Source organism: Artemia sp. Qi Xiang Cuo, chromosome 10 (genome assembly GCF_049724085.1).
Source record: "Artemia sp. Qi Xiang Cuo chromosome 10, ASM4972408v1, whole genome shotgun sequence".
Classification (NCBI taxonomy): Eukaryota; Metazoa; Arthropoda; class Branchiopoda; order Anostraca; family Artemiidae; genus Artemia; species Artemia sp. Qi Xiang Cuo.
The window spans coordinates 16012102-16033583 of NC_142803.1; the positions used below are offsets into that span (position 1 = coordinate 16012102).

The 21482-nt window shown below is 34.8% G+C and overlaps 1 pseudogene; it reads left to right on the forward strand.

Annotated features, from left to right (window-relative positions):
- LOC148947511 (uncharacterized) overlaps positions 1-21482 on the forward strand; it is a 38184-nt pseudogene that overhangs the window by 1333 nt on the left and 15369 nt on the right.

Genomic DNA, 21482 nt, shown 5'->3' on the forward strand with positions numbered 1-21482 from the left:
CAGACATGCAAAGAGAAAGACAGCCACTTTAGACATTCAAACCAACAAAGACAAATACTTGGACTTGCAAACACCAACCCAGACATGCAAACAAATAAAATCAGACACACAAACAGAGAAAGACAGACAGTTTAGACATTCAAATCAACAAAGATGATTTCTTGGACTTGCAACCACTAACCCAGACATGCAAGCAAATAGAGTCAGACACACAAACAGAGAAAGACAGTCAGTTTAGACATTCAAACCAACAAAGACAAATACTTGGACTTGCAAACACTAGCTCAGCCATGCAAACAAATATAATCAGAGACAAAAACAGAGTAAAACAGACAGTTAAGACATTCAATCAAACAGACAAATACTAGAACTTGCAAAAACTAACCATGACGAGCACACGTATTGAATAATACACACACGCAAAAAAAGATTTACAATTTTAATGATCAAAACAATAAAAACAAATTCATTGATTTTCATATAACAGACTATATATGCCAAATAAAATACTCAGGCGCTGAAGCAGAAAAATATAAAAAGTTTTTAAATACAAAGCACAACAGACAAATACTTGGACTTGCAAACAGCAACGCAAAAATGCAAACAAATACAATCAGACACACAAACAAAGAAAGAAAGACACTTTAGACATTCGAACCAACAAAGACAAATTCTTGGAATTGTAAACACCAACACAGACCTTCAGACAAATAGAATCAGACACACAAACAGAGAAAAACAGACACTTTAGACATTCAAACCAATAAAGACAAATATTTGAACTTGCAAACACCAACCCAGACATGCAAACAAATAGATTCAGACACACAAACAGAGAAAGAGCAGACACTTTAGACATTCAAACCAACATAGACAAATATTTGGACTTGCAAACATCAACCGAGACATGTAAAAAAATAGAATCAGACACAAAAACAGAGAAAGACATGCACTTTAGACATTCAAACCAGCAAAGACAAATACTTGGACTTGCAAACACCAACCCAGACATGCAAACAAATAGAATCAGACACACAAACAGAGAAAGACAGCCACTTTAGACATTCAAACCAACAAAGACAAATACTTGGACTTGCAAACACCAACCCAGACATGCAAACAAATAGAATCAGACACACAAACAGAGAAAGATAGGCACTTTAGATATACAAACCAACAAAGACAAATACTTGGACTTGCAAACACCATCCCAGACATGCAACCAAATAGATTCAGACATAAAAACAGAGAAAGACAGAGACTTCAGACATTCAAACCACCAAAGACAAATTCTTGGACTTGCAAACACCAACCCAGACATGCAAACAAATAGAATCAGACATTCAAACAGAGTTATATAGGCACTTTAGATATAAAAACCAACAAAGACAAATACTTGGACTTGCAAACACCAGCCCAGATATTCAAAAGAAAAGAATCAGTCAATAAAATAGAGAAACAAAGGCAATTTACATATAAAAACAAACAAAGATATATACTTTGACTTGCAAACACCAGTCCCAGACATGAAAACAAATAGAATCAGACACACAAACAGAGAAAGGTAGGCACTTTAGATATACAAACCAACAGAGACAGATACTTGGACATGCAAACACCAACCCAGACATGCAAACAGATAGAACCAGACTCGTAAACAGACAAAGATAGAAACTTTAGATATATACATAAACAACAATAGATAATTGGACTTGCAAACACCAACCCAGACATGCAAACAAATATGAACAGACAACTAAACAGACAAAAATTGGCACTTTAGATATATAAACCAACAAAAACAAATACTTGGACTTGCAAACACCAACGCAGACAAGCAAACAAATATAATAAGACGTACAACAAGAGGAATATAGGAAATTTAGATATACAAACCAACAAAGATAAATACTTGGACTTGCAAACACCAGCCGAGACATGCAAACAAATACAATCAGACAACTGACAGAGACAGACAGGCACTCTAGATATTCAAACCAAAAAATAAAAATACTTGGACTTGTAAACACAAACCATGTATGCAAACCGAGAAATTCAAACAAACAAACAGAAAAAAACACAATGTTTAGGCAAACAAACCACCAAACAAAAATTTCTGGACATGCAAAACCCACCCAAGACATGCAAAAAATAAGAATAAGCCACAAAAACAGAGAAAGACATACACTTTAGACATTCAAACCAGCAAAGACGAATTCTTGGACTTGCAAACACCAACCCAGACATGCAAACAAATAGAATCATACACACAAACAGAGAAAGACAGACACTTTAGATATACAAACCAACAAAGACACACACTTGGACTTGCAAAACACTAACCCAGACATGCAAACAAATAGAATCAGATATGCAAACAGAGAAAGATATGCACTTTAGACATTCAAACCAAAAAGGACAAATACTTGGACTTGCAAACACCAACCCAGACATGCAAACAAATAGAATCAGACACACAAACAGAGAATCACAGACACTTTAGACATTCAAACCAACAAAGACAAATTCTTGGACTTGTAAACATCAACTCAGACATGCAAACAAATTGATTCATACATTCAAACAGAGAATAACAGACACTTTACAAATTATAAACAATAGAGACAGATTTTTGGGCTTGCAAACACCAACCCAGATAAGTCAACAAATAGATTCAGACACAGAAACAGAGAAAGACAGACACTTTAGACATTGAAACCAATAAAAGGACAGATACTTGGACTTACAAACACCAACCCAGACATGCAAACAAATAGAATCAGAATACAAACAGAGAAAGACAGGCACTTTAGATATGCAAACCAACAAACACAAATACTTGGACTTGAAAACACCAACCCAGACATGCAAACAAATAGAATCAGACACACAAACAGAGAAAGACCGACACTTTAGACATTCAAACCAACAAAGACAAATACTTGGACTTGTAAACACCAACTCAGACATGCAAACAAATAGAATCAGACACACAAACAGAGAAAAACAGACACTTTAGATATTCAAACCAATAAAGACAAATATTTGAACTTGCAAACACCAGCCCAGACATGCAAACAAATAGTTTCAGACACACAAACCAAGAAAGACAGACACTTTAGACATTCAAAAAAACAAACAAAAATATTTGGAGTTGCAAACAACAACCAAGACAAGCAAACAAATAGAATCAGACACACAAACAGAGAAAGACATACACTTTAGACAATCCAATAAGCAAAGACAAATTCATTGGCTTGCAAACACCAACCCAGACACGCAAACAAATAGAATCACAAACACAAACAAAGAAAGACAGACACTTTAGAAATTCAAACCAGCAAAGAAAAATTCTTGGACTTGCAAACACCAAACTAGGCTTGCAAAAAAATAGAATCAGACACACAAACAGAGAAAGACAGACAGTTTAGACATTCAAACCAACAAAGATGATTTCTTGGACTTGCAACCACAAACCCAGACATGCAAACAAATAGAGTCAGACACACAAACAGAGAAAGACAGTCAGTTTAGACATTCAAACCAACAAAGACAAATACTTGGACTTGCAAACACCAACCCAGACATGCAAACAATAGAATCAGACACACAACCAAAGAAAGACAGACAGTTTAGACATTCATACCACCTAAGATAAATTCTTAGACTTGCAAACAACAACCCGGACCTGCAAACAAATAGATTCAGACACACAAACAAAGAAAGACAGACACTATCGACATTTCAACCAACAAAGACAAATACTTGGACTTGCAAACACTAACCCAGACATGCAAACAAATAGAATCATACACACAAACATAGGAAGACAGAAAGTTTAGACATTCAAACCAACAAAGACAATTTCTTGGACTTGCAAACATCAACCCAGACATGCAAACAAATAGAATCAGACACACAAACAGAGAAAGAAAGATACTTTAGACATTCGAACCAACAAAGATAAATACTTGGAATTGAAAAGACCAACTCAGACCTGCAGACAAATAGAATCAGACACACAAACAAAGAAACACAGAAACTTTACATATTCAAACCAATAAAGACAAATACTTTAACTTGCAAACACCAGCCCAGACATGCCAACAAATAGTATCAGACACAAAAACAGAGAAAGATCATACACTTTAGACATTCAAACCAACAAAGACAAATATTTAGACTTGCAAAAACCAACCCAGACATGTAAACAAATAGAATCAGACACAAAAACAGAGAAAGACATCCACTTTAAACATTCAAACCAGCAAAGACAAATTCTTGGACTTGCAAACACCAGCCCAGACATGCAAACAAATATAATCAGACACACAAACAGAGAAAGACAGACACTTTAGACATTCAAACCAACAACGACAAATACATATACTTTCAAATATTAACCCAGACATGCAAACAAATAGAATGAGACAAACAAACAGTAAAAGACAGGCACTTTAGATATACAAAGCAACAAGCACAGATAGTTGTACTTCCAAACACCAACCCAAACATGCAAACAAATAGAATCAGACACACTAACAGAGAAAGACAGACACTTTAGACATTCAAACCACCAAAGACAAATACTTGGACTTGCAAACACCAACCCAGACTTGCAAACAAATAGAATCAGACATGCAAACAGAGAAAGACAGGCACTTTACATATATAAACCAACAAAGACAAATACTTGGACTTGCAAAACACCAACCCAGACAGGCAAACAAATAGAATCAGACATGCAAACATAGAAAGACAGGCACTTTAGATATAAAAACCAACAAAGACAAATAATTAGACTTGCAAACACCAAGCCAGACATGCAAACAAATAGAATCAGACACGCAAACAGTGAAAGATGGGCACTTTAGATATACAAAGCAGCCAAGACAAATACTTGGACTCGCAAACACCAACCCAGACATGCAACCAAATAGAGTCAGACTCGCAAACAGAGAAAGATAGACACTTCAGACATTCAAACCAACAAAGACAAATACTTGGACTTGCAAACATCAACCCAGACATGCAAACAAATAGAATCAGACACAGCAACCAGAGAAAGAAAGGTACTTTAGATATACAAACCAACAAAGAAAAATACTTGGACTTGCAAACACCAACCCAGACATGCAAACAAATAGAATGAGACATTCAAACAGAGAAATACTGGCAGGTTAGATATACATACCAACAACGACAAATACTTGGACTTGCAAACACCAACCCAGGATTGCAAACAATTACAATCAGACATACAAACAGAGAAAGACAGGCACTTTAGATATACAAACCAATAAAGACAAATACTTGGACTTGCAAACACCAACCCAGACATGCAAACAAATAGAATCAGACACACAAACAGAGAAAGACAGCCACTTTAGACATTCAAACCAACAAAGACAAATTCTTGGACTTGCAAATACCAACCCAGACATGCAAACAAATATAATCAGACACACAAACAGAGAAAGACAGCCACTTTAGACATTCGAACCAACAAAAACAAATACTTGGACTTGCAAACACCAAACCAGACATGCAAACAAATAGAATCAGACACATAAACAGAGAAAGACAGACAGTTTAGACATTCAAACCAACAAAGATAAATTCTTGGACTTGCAACCACTAACCCAGACATGCAAACAAATAGAGTCAGACACACAAACAGAGAAAGACAGTCACTTTAGACATTCAAACCACCAAAGACAAATACTTGGACTTGCAAACATCCAGACATGCAAACAAATAGAATCTACATGCAAACAGAGAAGAAGGCACTTAGATATAAACCAACAAAGACACTACTTGCAAAACACTAACAGACATGCAAACAAATAGAATCAGATGCAACAGAGAAGATAGGCATTAGACATTCAAACCAACAAAGGACAAATACTTGGACTTGTCAAACACCAACCCAGGCATACAAACAAATAGAATCAGGCACACAAACAGAGAAAGACAAACACTTTAAATATACAAACCAACAAACACAAATTCTTGGGCTTGAAAACTCCAACCCAGACACGCAAACAAATAGAATCACACACACAAATAAAGAAAGACAGACACTTTAGACATTCAAACCAGCAAAGAAAAATACTGGGACTTGCAAACACCAACCCAGACATGTAAACAGATAGAATCAGACATCACAAACAGAGAAAGACAGGCACTTTAGACATATCAAACCAACAAAGACAAATACTTGGACTTGCAAACCACCAACCCAGACATGCAAACAAATAGAATCAGACATGCAAACAGAGAAAGACAGGCAGCTTTAGACATTCAAACGAACAAAGACAAATACTTGGACTTGCAAACATCAACAAATGCATGAAAAAAAATAGAATCATACAATCAAACATAGAAAGACTTGCAATTTAAATATACAAACAAGCCAACAAAAATACTTTTACTTTAAAACACCAACCCCAGTATATATAAAAATAGAACGAGACACACAAACAGAGAAAGACAGGCACTTTAGATATACAAACCAACAAAGACAAATACTTGGACTTGCAAAACACCAACCCAGACATGCAAACAAATAGAATCAGACACACAAACAGAGAAAGACAGACACTTTAGACATTCAAACCAAACAAGGACAGATACTTCGGACTTGCAAACACCAACCCAGGCATGCAAACAAATAGAATCAGACACACAAACAGAGAAAGACAGGCACTTTAAATATACAAACCAACCAACACAAATACTTGGACTTGCAAACAGCAACCCAGACATGCAAACAAATAGAATAAGACATATAAACAGAGAAAGACATACACTTTAGATATTCAAACCGTCAAAGACAAATTCCTGGACTTGCAAACACCAATCCATACATACAAAAAAATAGAATCAGACACACAAACAGAGAAAGAAAGACACTTTAGGCATATCAAACAAACAAAGACAGAAAAATGGACTTGAAAACACCAACCCAGACATGCAAACAAAAAGACTCAGACACACAAACAGAAAAAGAAAGAATGTTTATGCATTAAAACCAACAAGGAAAAATTCTTGGACTTGCAAATTTCAACCCAGACATACAAACAAATAGAATCAGACACACAAACTGAGGAAGACCGAGCCTCTAGATATTTAAACCAACAAAGGTAAATAGTTGGACTTGTAAACATCAACCCAGACAAGCAAACAAATAGATTCAGACACACAAACCCAGGAAGACAGACACTTTAGACATTCAAAACAACAAAGACAAATATTTGGACTTGCAAACACCAACCCAGACATGTAAACAAATAGAATCAGACACACAAACAGAGAAAGACATCCACTTTAGACATTCAAACCAACAAAGACAAATACTTGGAATTGCAAACACCAACCCAGACATACAAACAAATAGAATCAGACACATAAACAGAGAAAGACAGACACTTTAGACATTCAAACCAACAAAGATAAATTCTTGGAATTGCAACCACCAAGCCAGACATGTAAACAAATGGAGTCACACAAACAAACAGAGAAAGACAGACACTTTAGACATATCAAACCAACAAAGATAGATACTTGGACTTGCAAACACCAGCCGAGACATGCAAACAAATAGAATCAGACACGCTAACATAGAAAGACAGGCAATCTAGTTGTACAAACCAACAACGAAAAATACTTGTGTATGTAGAACACCAGCCCAGACTTGCAAACAAACAGAATCAGACATACAAACAGAGAAAGACAGACACTTTAGACATTCAAACCAAACAAAGACAAATATTCGGACTTGCAAACACCAACCCAGACATGCAAACAAATAGAATCAGACGCACAAGCAGAGAAAGACAGACACTTTTGAGATTCAAACCAACAACGACAAATACTTGGACATGCAAAAACAAACCCAGACATGTAGAAAAATAGAAACAGAAACTCAAACATATAAATACAAACATATTGAAAATTAAAACCAACAAAAACAAATTCTAGGAATTGCAAACACCAACCCAGACATGCAAACAAATAGAATCAAACACACAAACAGAGAAAGACAGACACTTTAGACATTCAAACCAACAAATACAAAAACTTGGACTTGCAAACACCAACCCAGACATGCAAACAAAAAGAATCAGACAAACAAACAGAGAAAGACAGAAAGTTTAGGCATACAAACCAACAAAGACAAATACTTGGACTTGCCAACATCAACCCAGACATAAAAACAAATAGAATAAGACACACAAACAGAGAAAAAAAGACACTATAGATATATAAACCAACAACGACAAATACTTGGACTTGTAAACATCAGCTCAGACAAGCAAACAAATAGATTCAGACACACAAACACAGGAAGACAGACACTTTAGACATTCAAAGCAAACAAAGACAAATATTTGGACTTGCAAACACCAACCAAGACAAGTAAACAAATAGAATCAGACACAAAAACAGAGAAAGACATACACTTTAGACATTAAAACCATTAAAGACAAATTCTTGGACTTGCAAACACCAACCCAGACATGCAAACAAATACAATCAGAATCACAAACAGAGAAAGACAGCCACTTTAGACATTCAAACCAACAAAGACAAATACTTGGACTTGCAAACCCCAACCCAGACATGCAAACAAATAGAATCAGACACACAAACAGAGAAAGACAGACAGATTGGACATTCAAACCAACAAAGACAAATTCTTGGACTTGCAACCACCAACCCAGACATGCAAACAAATAGAGTCAGACTCACAAACAGAGAAAGAAAGTCACTTTAGATATTAAAACGAACAAAGATAGATACTTGGACTTGCAAACACCAACCCAGTCATGCAAACAAATAGAATCATACATACGAATAGAGAAAGATAGGCACTTTAAATATACAAACCAACAAAGAAACATAATTTGAATTACAAAACACTAACCCAGACAGGCAAATTAAAAGAATCAGACATGCAAACAGAGAAAGATATTCACTTTAGACATTCAAACCAACAAGGACATATATTTGTACTTTCAAACACCAGCCCAGACATACAAACAAATAGAATCAGAACTACAAACAGAAAAAGACGGGCACTTTAGACATTCAAACCAACAAAGACAAATACTTGGACTTGCAAACACCAACCCAGACATGCAAACAAATAGAATCAGACACACAAACAGAGAAAGACAGACACTTTAGACATTCAAACCACCAAAGACAAATACTTGGACTTGCAAACACCAACCCAGACATGCAAAAAAATAGAATCATACATGTAAAAAGAGAAAGTCAGACAATTTACATATACAGACAAACACATAAAGACTCTTTGTATTGCAAACACCAACCCAGAACAGAAATAGTAGTGAAGCATGCATGCAAACAGAGAAAGACATGCTATATTGATATACAAACCAACAAAGACGGTTACTAGAGAATGCAAACACCAACCCATACTTGCCCACAAATAGAATTAGATGCACCAAAAGAGATAGGCGTGCACTGTAACTACTCGTCCACAACAATAAAAATACTTTAATTTGTAACCATCCGCAAACACATGCAACAATATAGAATGAGACACGAAAACAGAGAAACAAAGACACTTTAGACATTCAAACCAAAAAAGACAGATACTTGGACTTTCAAACACCAACCCAGACATGCAAACAAATAGAATCATACATGCAAACATAGAAAGATAGGCACTTTAAATATACAAACCAACAAAGACAAATACTTGGACTTACAAAACACTAACCCAGACATGCAAACAAATAGAATCAGATATGCAAACAGAGAAAGATAGGCACTTTATACATTCAAACCAAAAAGGACAGATATTTGGACTTGCAAACACCAACCCAGACATGCAAACAAATAGAATCAAACACACAAACAGAGAAAGATAGGCACTTTAGAGATACAAAGCACCAAAGACAGATTCTTGGAATGTAAAATGCCAGCCCAGAAATAGAAAAAAATAGAAAAAGCCACAATAACACAGAAACGCAATCTCTATATACATTAACGCAACATAAAACAGATACTTTGACTTTAAAAGATTAGACCAGACTTACATAAAAATAGAATAAGACACGCAAACAGAGAAAGACAGGCACTTTAGACATACAAATCAACAAAGACAAATTCTTGGACTTGCAAACATCAACCCAGACATGCAAACAAATAGAATCAGACACACAAACAAAGAAAGACGGACACTTTCGACTTACGAACCATCAAACACAAATACTTGGAAGTGCAAAGAACAACACAGACCTGCAGACAAATAGATTCAGACACACAAATAGAGAAAGACAGAAACTTTACACATTCAAACCAATAAAGACAAATATTTTAACTTGCAAACACCAACCCAGACATGCAAACAAATAGAATCAGACATACAAACAGAGAAAGACAGGCACTTTAGATATACAAACCAACAAAGACAAATTCTTGTAGTTGCAAACACAAACTTTCACTTTCAAGAAAATATAATCAGACCCAAACTCATAGAAAGACAGATACTTAAGAAATTCTAACCAACAAAGACAAACTTTTAGACATTCAAATTCTCACCCAGACATATAAAAAAATAAAATAATACAAAAAAACATAGGAAGACAGTAAGTTTTGACATTCAAACCAAAAAGGACAAATTCTTTGACTTGCAAACATCAACCCAGACATGAAAACAAATAGAATAAGACACACAAACTGAGAAAAACCGACACTCTAGATATTTAAACCAACAAAGGCAAATAGTTGGACTTGCAAACATCAACTCAGACAAGCAAACAAATAGAATCAGACACACAAACCGAGGAAGACAGACACTTTAGACATTCAAAACAACAAAGACAAATAATTTGACTTGCAAACACCAACCCAGACATGAAAACAAATAGAATCATACACACAAACAGAGAAAGACATACACTTTAGACATTCAAACCAACAAAGACAAATTCTTGGACTTGCAAACACCAACCCAGACATGCAAACAAATAGAATCAGACACACAAACAGAGAAAGACTGACACTTTAGACATTCAAACCAGCAACGACAAATACTTGTACTCGCAAAAACCAACCCAGACATGCAAACAAATAGAATCAGACACACAAACAGAGAAAGACAGACAGTTTAGACATTCAAACCAACAAAGATAAATTCTTGGACTTGCAAACACCAACCCAGACATGCAAACAAATGGAATCAGACTCAAAAACAGAGAAACAAAGACACTTTAGATATTCAAACCACCACAGACAAATACTAGGACTTGCAAACACCAACCCAGACATGCAAAAAAAATAGAATCATACATGCAAACATAGAAAGATAGGCACTTTAGACATTCAAACCAACAAACACAAATAATTGGACTTGCAAAACACTAACCCAGACATGCAAACAAATAGAATCAGGTATGCAAACAGAGAAAGATAGGCACTTTAGATATACAAACCAACAAAGACAAATACTTGGACTTGCAAACACTAACCCAGACATGCAAACAAATAGAATCAAACACACAAACAGAGAAAGATAGGTACTTTAGATATACAAACCAACAAAGACAGATACTTGGACTTGCAAACACCACCCCAGACATGCAAACAAATAGAATCAGACACACAAACAGAGAAAGGCAAACACTTTAGACATTCAAACCACCAAAGACAAATACTTGGACTTGCAAACACCAACCCAGACATGCAAACAAATAGAATCATATATTCAAACAGAGAAGGAAAGGCACTTTAGATATAAAAACCAGCAAAGACAGATGCTAGGACTTGCAAACACCAACCCAGAAATGCAAAAAAAGAGAATCAGAAAAACAAACAGAAAAAGACAGGCACTTTAGATACACTAAGCAGCGAATACAAGTACTTGGAATTGCAAACACCAACACAGACATGCTAAAACATAGGATCAGATATGTCAACAGATAAAAAAAGACACTTTAGACATGTAAACCGACAAAGATAAATACTTGAACTTGCAAACACCAACCCGGACAAGCAAACAAATAGAATAACACATTCAAACACAGAAATAATTACGCTTTAGACATACAAATAAACAAAGACACATACTTTCAAACATCAATCTACACATTCAAGAAAATAGAATCAGACATGTAAACATTGATAGACTTGCACTTTATATATATAAAAAAACAAACACAAATACCTGGATTGACAATATACTACCCTCAAATGCAAAAGAATAGAATCAGACATGCAAACAGAGAAAGATGTGCACTATAGATATATAAATCAACAACCAAAAAGACTTGAACTTGCAGAAACCAACCCAGACATGCAAATAAATAGAATCAGACATACAAACAGAGAATTCAGGCACTTTAGATATACAAACCAACAAAGACAAATACTTGGACCTGCAAACACTAGCCCAGAAATGCAAACAAATAGAATCAGACATGCAAACAGAGAAAGATAGGCACTTTAGATACACAAACCAACATGGACAGACACTTGGACTTGCAAACACCAACCCAGACATGTAAACAAGTAGAATCAGACATGCAAACAGAGAAAGATAGGCACTTTAGATATACAAACCAAAAAAGACAAATACTTGGACTTGCAAACACCAACCCAGACATGCAAACAAATAGAATCAAACACGCAAACAGAGAAAAACAGGCACTTTAGACATTCAAACCAACAAGGACAAATTTTTGGGCTTGCAAACACCAACCCAGACATGCAAAAAAATAGAATCAGACACACAAACAGAGAAAGAAAGTCACTTTAGACATTCAAACCACCAAAGACAAATACTTGGACTTGCAAACACCAACCCAGACATGCAAACAAATAGAATCAGACAAACAAACAGAGAAATAGAGGCAATTTAGATAATCAAACCAACAAAGACAAATACTTGGACTTGCAAACACCAACCCAGACTTGCAAACAAATAGAATCAGACATGCAAACAGAGATAGACAGGCACTTTACATATATAAACCAACAAAGACAAATACTTGGACTTGCAAAACACCAACCCAGACATGCAAACAAATTGAATAATACATGCAAATAGAGAAAGATAGGCACTTTAGATATATAAACCAACAAAGACAAATTATTTTAATTTAAGACAAAAACCCATAATATCAAACAAATATAATCATACATTAAAACAGTAAAATAGAGGAACTTAGATATAAATACAAAAAGAAACAAATACTTGGACTTGCAAAAACCAACCCAGACATGCAAAAAAATAAAATCAGACACACAAACAGAAAAATATAGGCACTTTAGATATACAAACCAACAAAGACAAATACTTGGACTTACAAACACCAACCCAGACAAATACTTGGACTTGCAAACACCAACCCAGACATGCAAACAAATAGAATCAGACATGCAAACAGAGAAAGACAGGCACTTTAGATATATAAACCAACAACGACAATTAATTGGACTTGCAAACACCAACCCAGACATGCAAACAAATAGAATCAGACATGCAAACAGAGAAAGACAGGCACTTTAGATATACAAACCAACATGGACAGATACTTGGACTTGCAAACACCAACCCAGACATGTAAACAAATAGAATTAGACATGCAAACAGAGAAAGATAGGCACTTTAGATATACAAGCAAACAAAGACAAATACTTGGACTTGCAAACACCAACCCAGACATGCAAACAAATAGAAACAGACATGCAAACAGAGAAAGACAGGAACTTTAGATATATAAACCAACAAGGAAAAATAGTTGGACTTGCAAACACCAACCCAAACATGCAAACAAATAAAATTACACATGCAAACAGAGAAAGACAGTCACTTTAGATATACAAACCAACAACGACAAATACTTGGACTTGCAAACACCATCTTAGACATGCAAACAAATAGAATCAGACATACAAACAGAGAAAGACAGGCACTTTAGATATACAAACCAATAAAGAAAAATACTTGGATTTGAAAACACCAACCCAGACATGCAAACAAATAGAATCAGACATTCAAACAGAGAAAGATAGGCACTTTAGATATACAAACCAACAAAGACATATACTTGGACTTACAAACACCAACCCAGAGATGTAAACAAATAGAATCAGACATGCAAACAGAGAAAGACAGACACTTTAGATATACAAATCAATAAAGACAAATATTTGGACTTGAAAAAACCAATCCAGACAGGCAAACAGAGAAAGACAGGTACTATAGATATACAAACAACAACAACAAATACTTGGACTTACAAACACCAACCGAGACATGCAAACAAATAGATTAAGACTTGCAAACAGAGAAAGACAGACACTTTAGATATACAAACCAACACATACAAATTCTTGGACTTGAAAACATCAACCCAGATATGAAAACAAACGGAATCAGAAATACAAACAGAGAAATACAGGCACTTTAAATATACAAAGCAACAAATAAAGATTTTTGGACTCACAAACATCAACCCAGACATACAGACAAAAAAATGTGCAGGCCCGGGGGCCCTTTGGGGGCCGGGGGGGAGGCTTTGGGTTACGGGGGGCATTTGGGGGGCGGGTGGGTTCGTTCGGGGTTGGGTTATAGGGGATGGGGGCCCATTGGGGTTGGGGTAGAGGACCTCACAACACTGTTCAATTGGAACTTTTGTATTATAACGACCACAGAGTTTCACCCTCAAAACATCTTCTAAAATCATTTTCTAAAATACCTCAAACGGTTCCGCTTAAATCATCTTCTAAAATGTCCCAGAACGGTTTCGCCCAAATAATCCCTAAATGTAATTTCTGCGTGTTCCTTTTGTTTTTGCATCCTGAAATTCCTAAGAAACACTTTCCCGCGTTAATCTCTTCATTTGTAAGATCAAAAAATTCTCCCCACCGTTAATATGCATGTGCAAACTTCGCCCAGAGACAATTCTTCTGGACGAACACCAACAAATCAATCGACCTTGACATCATCCATCAGACATTAATAAACTTCACCCGGGGACAATTCTCCTGGACGAACACCAACAAATCAATCAACCTTGATATCATCCATTAGACATTAATAAAATTTACCCGGAAACAATTCTCCTGGACAAACACCAGCAAATCAATCAACCTTGAAAATCAATCAAAATGAGAAAAATCCTGTTTTTTCATTCTCAGTGAGAAAAACCATAAAACATGCATAAATTGCTGTTGACATTCATGAAAAACAATAAATAAATTTACCTTGAAAATACATCAAAGTGAGAAAAATCCTGTTTTTTCCACTGGGAACGTTCTATCCCCGCACATTGCTCATGAATGGAAGAGTTGCAAGTACTACACACCAGGAAATTGATTGTTGCCCTTAATCTACAGTCAGGACACACTCTCTTAAAGTCCTTTGGTTGATTACTATAAAGGGTTAAAAAGTACAATTCACCTGTGGCTGGTGACAAAATCCAGAAGTTAGGTTACAGTTAATCAACTTTGTCACTGAATTAACTGAGCCTAATGCGGAAAGGCATAAACCCAATAGGTGTTAACAGGTTGAACTCTGGTTGAAGACTGAATATTTTGTCAGGCAATTTTAAAAGCCTGTTACTCGTGTCCAAACGAGCAAGTTTAAGTGAACTAAGAAAACAAATTAATACTCAGGAAATATACGTACCTTTTTTAGTTTTTAGTACAATTATCCTGTTATTGCACGAGGCAATTTGTTCAGATTTTCTCCAGAGTATCTGGAACAATGAACTCTCTAAATATAATTTCAAAGTTGATGCTTTAGTTTTGTCACTTCCATCTATTGGTCCCCCCAGTTTTCGCTACATTTTATTCCCAAGAGATCTTGTCTATATCCACTTCAAAAAGGGAACAAATATCGCTCACCAACTTTTATCCAAGTTAAGAAAGAAAAAAGGTGAATCTATTTACAAGACTTTTCCCTCTCTGACATCGACACGAAGCGAATTGTTTTGCCAGCCGAGAAAATTGAATTAGCAAAATTTCTTGTTGTTAGAAACTTGCCATCTTTGCCATGTTATGATTCGCTGGACTAAATAAACATTTCTGAGTTACTGAATATTGAATTTTGATTGTTAAAAGGAAAATTGCCAAAGGCTTTCTCTAAGGGAATTTGGGACAATTAATTTTTTAGAGTTTCTTTGTCTGTACTTTTGTACTGTCATTTCCTTCAATAAATGTTCTACTTTACATAGCGCTCAACTCCCCTGAGATGGCGCTTGTCTTCTATTCATTAAATAAAAAGAAATTCCGTTCAGTTCAGTGAGACAGAAAGAGTCGGCTTCAGTGATGCCAAACGTAGTACAATTGTACCATTTTGGTACATTTCACCTATACTGGTACAATTTAGTACAGTTCCACAAAATATGGTACATTTTACAAAATTATGGTACATTTCAGTATTTTTGTACCTATGGTTGTATTCTTTCATCTAAAAATATTTTATTTCACCCTGATCCGTACAACATAGTCAATACAAGAGACAGACAAGCAGTCACCTATTTTCCTTTTTTCGTATTAATTAAAAAAAAAAACATTCCGAAAAATAAGTTTTTCAAACAAAAGTAAAGTCTATTTTAAACTTAAGCTCAGCAGATACAAATACCTGCTAAAATTCAAACTAAAAAAGACCAGAAATTATTACTAAAGAATAAATGAAACCCAAAACAAACAGAAATTAAATAAACAATCATAGGAAAAAACATACAAGTAATAATATAAATGAATAAATAGATCTAGTGAGTAATACTTAGATTGAATATGAAAATCAAGCTTAAAACGGAAAAAAATATTTTGCTATTGAAGCATAAATGAAACTTAAAACGAACAGAAATTAAATAAACAATCAATGCAAAACAAACATGCAATAGATATTAATGTAAATGAATAAATAAATCTTAAAAGGAGTGAAACTTAAATTGAATATGCAAATCAAGCTTGAAACGAACAAAAATCACTGCAAACAAGAGTTTGGGTATCACGTCTTTCTCTCACTGTAAAAGTCTAAAACCTACAGAGTCATTGGCGCTTTACTGAAAACCAATTTTTTACAAACATTTCCTTTTGTACTTAATATTGAAAATAGACATTAAATTTATAGTAAAATTTTGAACTGATGAGCTTTCAGCAATTAGTGTCATTATACATCAAACATTCAGTTTAATTTATTAGTTCTTTCTAAACTTTTTCAAGACGAATATAGTTTCTCTACAAACAAGAATTTGGATACTGCCCCCTTCCTTAACTGTAAATAAGAACCAAAAGCCTACTGCGTCATTGGCGCATAACTGACAACGAATTATATTACAAATATCATCTTTTTCAGTTCTTTCAGCATTGAAAATAAAAATAAATTAGAATGCAACAAATTATTGAATTGATGGATATTTCAAGAGTTGATATCATTATATATCAATTGCTCAGTTTGATGTTGTTTACACTTTCTAAGATTGTTCAAGACGCATATAGTTTTCAGTAAAGCACCAATGGAACAGTAGGTTTTAGACTTTTACAGTGAGAGAAGGAGGCAATACCCACATTTTTCTCCGGCAGACAAATAGCAGGCCAAACTATAAAGTATTAAAAAAAGAAAACATTTAAAGTATTATTGTCTTTTTCCCTGAAAAGATTATGTCAATATAAAACGAACAGAAATTAATTTAAAAAAACTTTTTCCAGAAACTGAGTTTTCCAAGAAAAGTAAAGAACTCCATTCAACCAAAAATGAGCAAAAATAAAATAAAATAATCCACCAAGCGTGAAACTACCACAAATCAGCATCGATAAATAAAAGAAACCCAAAACGAGCAGAAATTACAATAAATAACCGAGTCAAACTCAAAACGAGCATAAATTTACATGAGTAGGGCTCAAAACCCATGTGCCTTTCCAAGGCCAGAACATAATTTACACTTTAATGAAAAAAAATACAATGAATGTGCAATGTCAGTTTAATATACATGTACTGATATTTAGTAATCAAAATGTCAATATTATTTGGTTTATAAAAGATATAAGAGTAAAAATGTTTATATTTTTCAAGTAAAGTGCAAGTTATGTTCTGGCCTTGGGAAGGCATAGAGGTTTTGAGCCCTATTCGTGTTAATTTCTGTTCGTTTTGAATTTGAAAAAGTTTTCCAAAGTTTGCCAAGTTTATAAATGGTCGTAAGTGGCCGAAAAACAACGACTTTTGTTGGCCTGTAGTAAAATGTTTCTGTTGTAATATATGTTACTCGGAACAATTTCTTCAAGTACTGTCAGGAGTAATGTACTGTATTAGAAGAGAAAGAAAAACAAACGAATGGAGAAAGAAAGTGAATGAGAAATGTCCTATGCAAAACTTTCATAGATAGTACTTTACGTTACGTCACCGACAATCCGCGTGTTACTCTTCACGTAACACACGGAAAAGAAATTGGGATATGGTACATTTTTTTGTCTTTGGTACATTTTTCACCAAATTGGGGTACTTTTTGTTTTGAGGTGTTGGTAACATTGGTCGGCTTATACAACCATTCTCTCCAAAGTCTAAACAAAGTGAACTATGTTTTTGGCGTTGGGGAAATTCACATAGCAAATATCATACCATTTCAATCCCGTCTTCCTTAAGATAGTGTTTCAGATTTAAATTGACGAATAAATAGTCTTTATTTAGTTTATTAAATATTTTGATCACAAGAAAATTCCTCCGGAATAATTTCCTCAGAAATAACCCTATTGGAAATGATTTGCTAAAGACAATAAATTCTCTTAACAGGCTTGAAAAATTAATACTTTTTTAAAACGGGTTGTCAAACTCTTTCTTATTGAGTATTCTCTGCGTACAAGATTAACATCAAACCTTGAGAAAATCACATCCCTGCTTCCAGGTAGCCTTAGGACATCCATTATAAGCAAATAATGTCAAGGCCACTGGCACTACCATCAATTGGGAGACAGAGGGACAAATCCCTACCCCCTCGGACTTTGAAAAATATACTTGTTTGTTTGTTCATTGAAAAAATAAATAGAAATTTATTCCTAGATTTTAAAAATATATTTAACCCTCCCCTTAATTTTTGTAAATTGGCGTCATTTGCTACTAGTTGTTTGGAATAGACGTAGATGCAGTTTTAGAGCGAATTTTCCAACAAGCTGGAATAGTATAAAATTTATGTACTAGGGATGAAACATGAAATGATATTTTCTTATCCTAGAAATAAATCAGCGGCCAAAAAGAGTAACAAAAACAAACTTAAAAATTTGCATGCAATTTCCATTTAAAAAAAAAATAGCTCCTATATTTACCGTTTGTTTTGAATGGGCTGCCAACAGCTACATGAACAAATGTGCCGTTGTACGGCAATAGGGCTTCTTAAACTAGAAAGCTGAATATTTAGCTTTTCTACAATTTTTATTTTCACTCAATTCTTCGGACGGATTGTTTTTTATTTGACGCCATATAATGGAAGAAAGCACTTCATTGCGGTGGTGGAACCTTTTTTAATTGTCAACTTGGTGGAAGTGATGAAAGACTTGAGGAACATAGATAACTAGAGTAAAGCCAAGACAGATCTGTCAAAACGCATCAGTTCTGTGAGCCATTTTAGGGTATTTGAACAGCACCGGAACTCTGAATTTCCCTTGGAGTGACTTCTCTGCCAGCATTCAAGATCCAGTAAGTAGTTCAATTAGATAATACTTAGGAAAATTATACCAAAAACCCATAGTTAAGCACGTATTTGTGCCATCTCTCTCTCGAAAAAAATACATTTTCCCTTATAGAAATAGTAGTTTCGTAGGTTTCTTTGATACGCTGAATTTGATGGTCTAATTTTGATTACCAACCATTCTCAATAAGTTTATTTCTCTTTTGATAACAATAGCTGAATTTTCTGATTTTTAAACTTTTGATGGATTGGGCGATTTTGAACAAAATCACTTTTAAGAATTGCCACAAAAGCCAAACGAGTCACGTCTTTATCTTCCAGGCACTTTGATGAAAAATATTTTGATGTCATTGCTCTTGCGTTTTTAAATGTATCTAAAATTTGATTTTTAGAGCTGAGACTAATTAAAATAAGCAAATTTCGAATTCACTCGAAGAAAATATCAGTATAAAAAATTGTAAGCCTTTCTACAAGGCTTCCCGTATGTGGGAAAGGCCAAAGGCCACACCCGCGAGTTGGGTAAGGTCAAAATGCCCGTGTGTTGCAATTGTTTAATTTTTAGTGCTGCCACTCAATAGATAATATGTTTCCTGTTTCGTGTTTGTTCGCTTTGCATATTCTTCACAAAGTATTCTCCAAAAAACTCATTTCGGAAATCACTGGATTATAAAAGGAAAGAATGCTGGTAATTAGAGTGAAAGTTTTCATTTTAGTTGAAATAAGCGAAATTTTTAATAAACCTCTGAGCCTTAGTCAAAGCTTTCTAAAGATCAGTTTTCTCTTTCATTGAAAGATATACAATGACTCTTGTATCTTGCTTTAGGAGATGAATTCCTGGAACATGCTAATTTTTCTTGGCGTTGGGAATGATGGGCTTTCTTATATTTAAGCATTCCAAAATAATTATATAATTTTTTGTTTCTAATAACCTAGAAATTGAATGCCCTCCATGTAATTTAGAAGGACATGTTTTTGTACTGGAAGAAGATCACTATATTTTTACTTTTATTCTATGTTCTCGTATTTTTGGATTATACGTTTTTGAATATTTTGGTCTGAAACCACCAATCTTAAAGCAAAATATTTACTATTGAAATTTAGTATTGAGCAATACAAGTATGGTTAAAGACAAATCTTGATTTTTCTTGCTTGGCATGTTTTTCTACGAGGTTGCATTAATTTTTTTCTCGGACGATATTAAAGCCCAACGTTACAGCATGGGAACATAGCACAATGGTTAAACCGTTAGTGCAAAAAATTATTTGGCAACATAAATCTCTAAGTAAAAGCCAAATTTTGTTGCACTAAAGTAAGAATAACAAAATCTTACTTTTAAGTGGTCTCAGGCATTTATAGGCTAAGTAGTCCGGCCTAATTCCCCGCATAAGAAATGACATTCACTACCACTATCGGAGAACAAGTAGCGGGGGCAAAATATATTCCAGAAGGCCCATAGCCAGGATTTCAGAAGGCCCATAGGAAGGTTTGTACAAGGCCTTGGATTATGGAAGGCCCATATCCTGCAATACAAGCGGTGCCCGTCATTCCACGGGAGCCAGCAAGTATTAAGGAATGTTTACTTTTGGGAAGACATGCCCCCGCAATACAAACGGTCCCTGTTTTAAACGGCCACTAGGTGGTAGTTTAGTCATAGGGGGAAACTAAGAGATGCAAATTTTAGTTAAGTCAATGTTTACATTCAGTCACCACGTTATTAGAGTTGAGGGTAATGCAATCGTGCGTGACGTGAAATATTTATTTAGGGTAACACAATCTTGCATGACATGGTAGATTTATTGGGAATAACTTAAT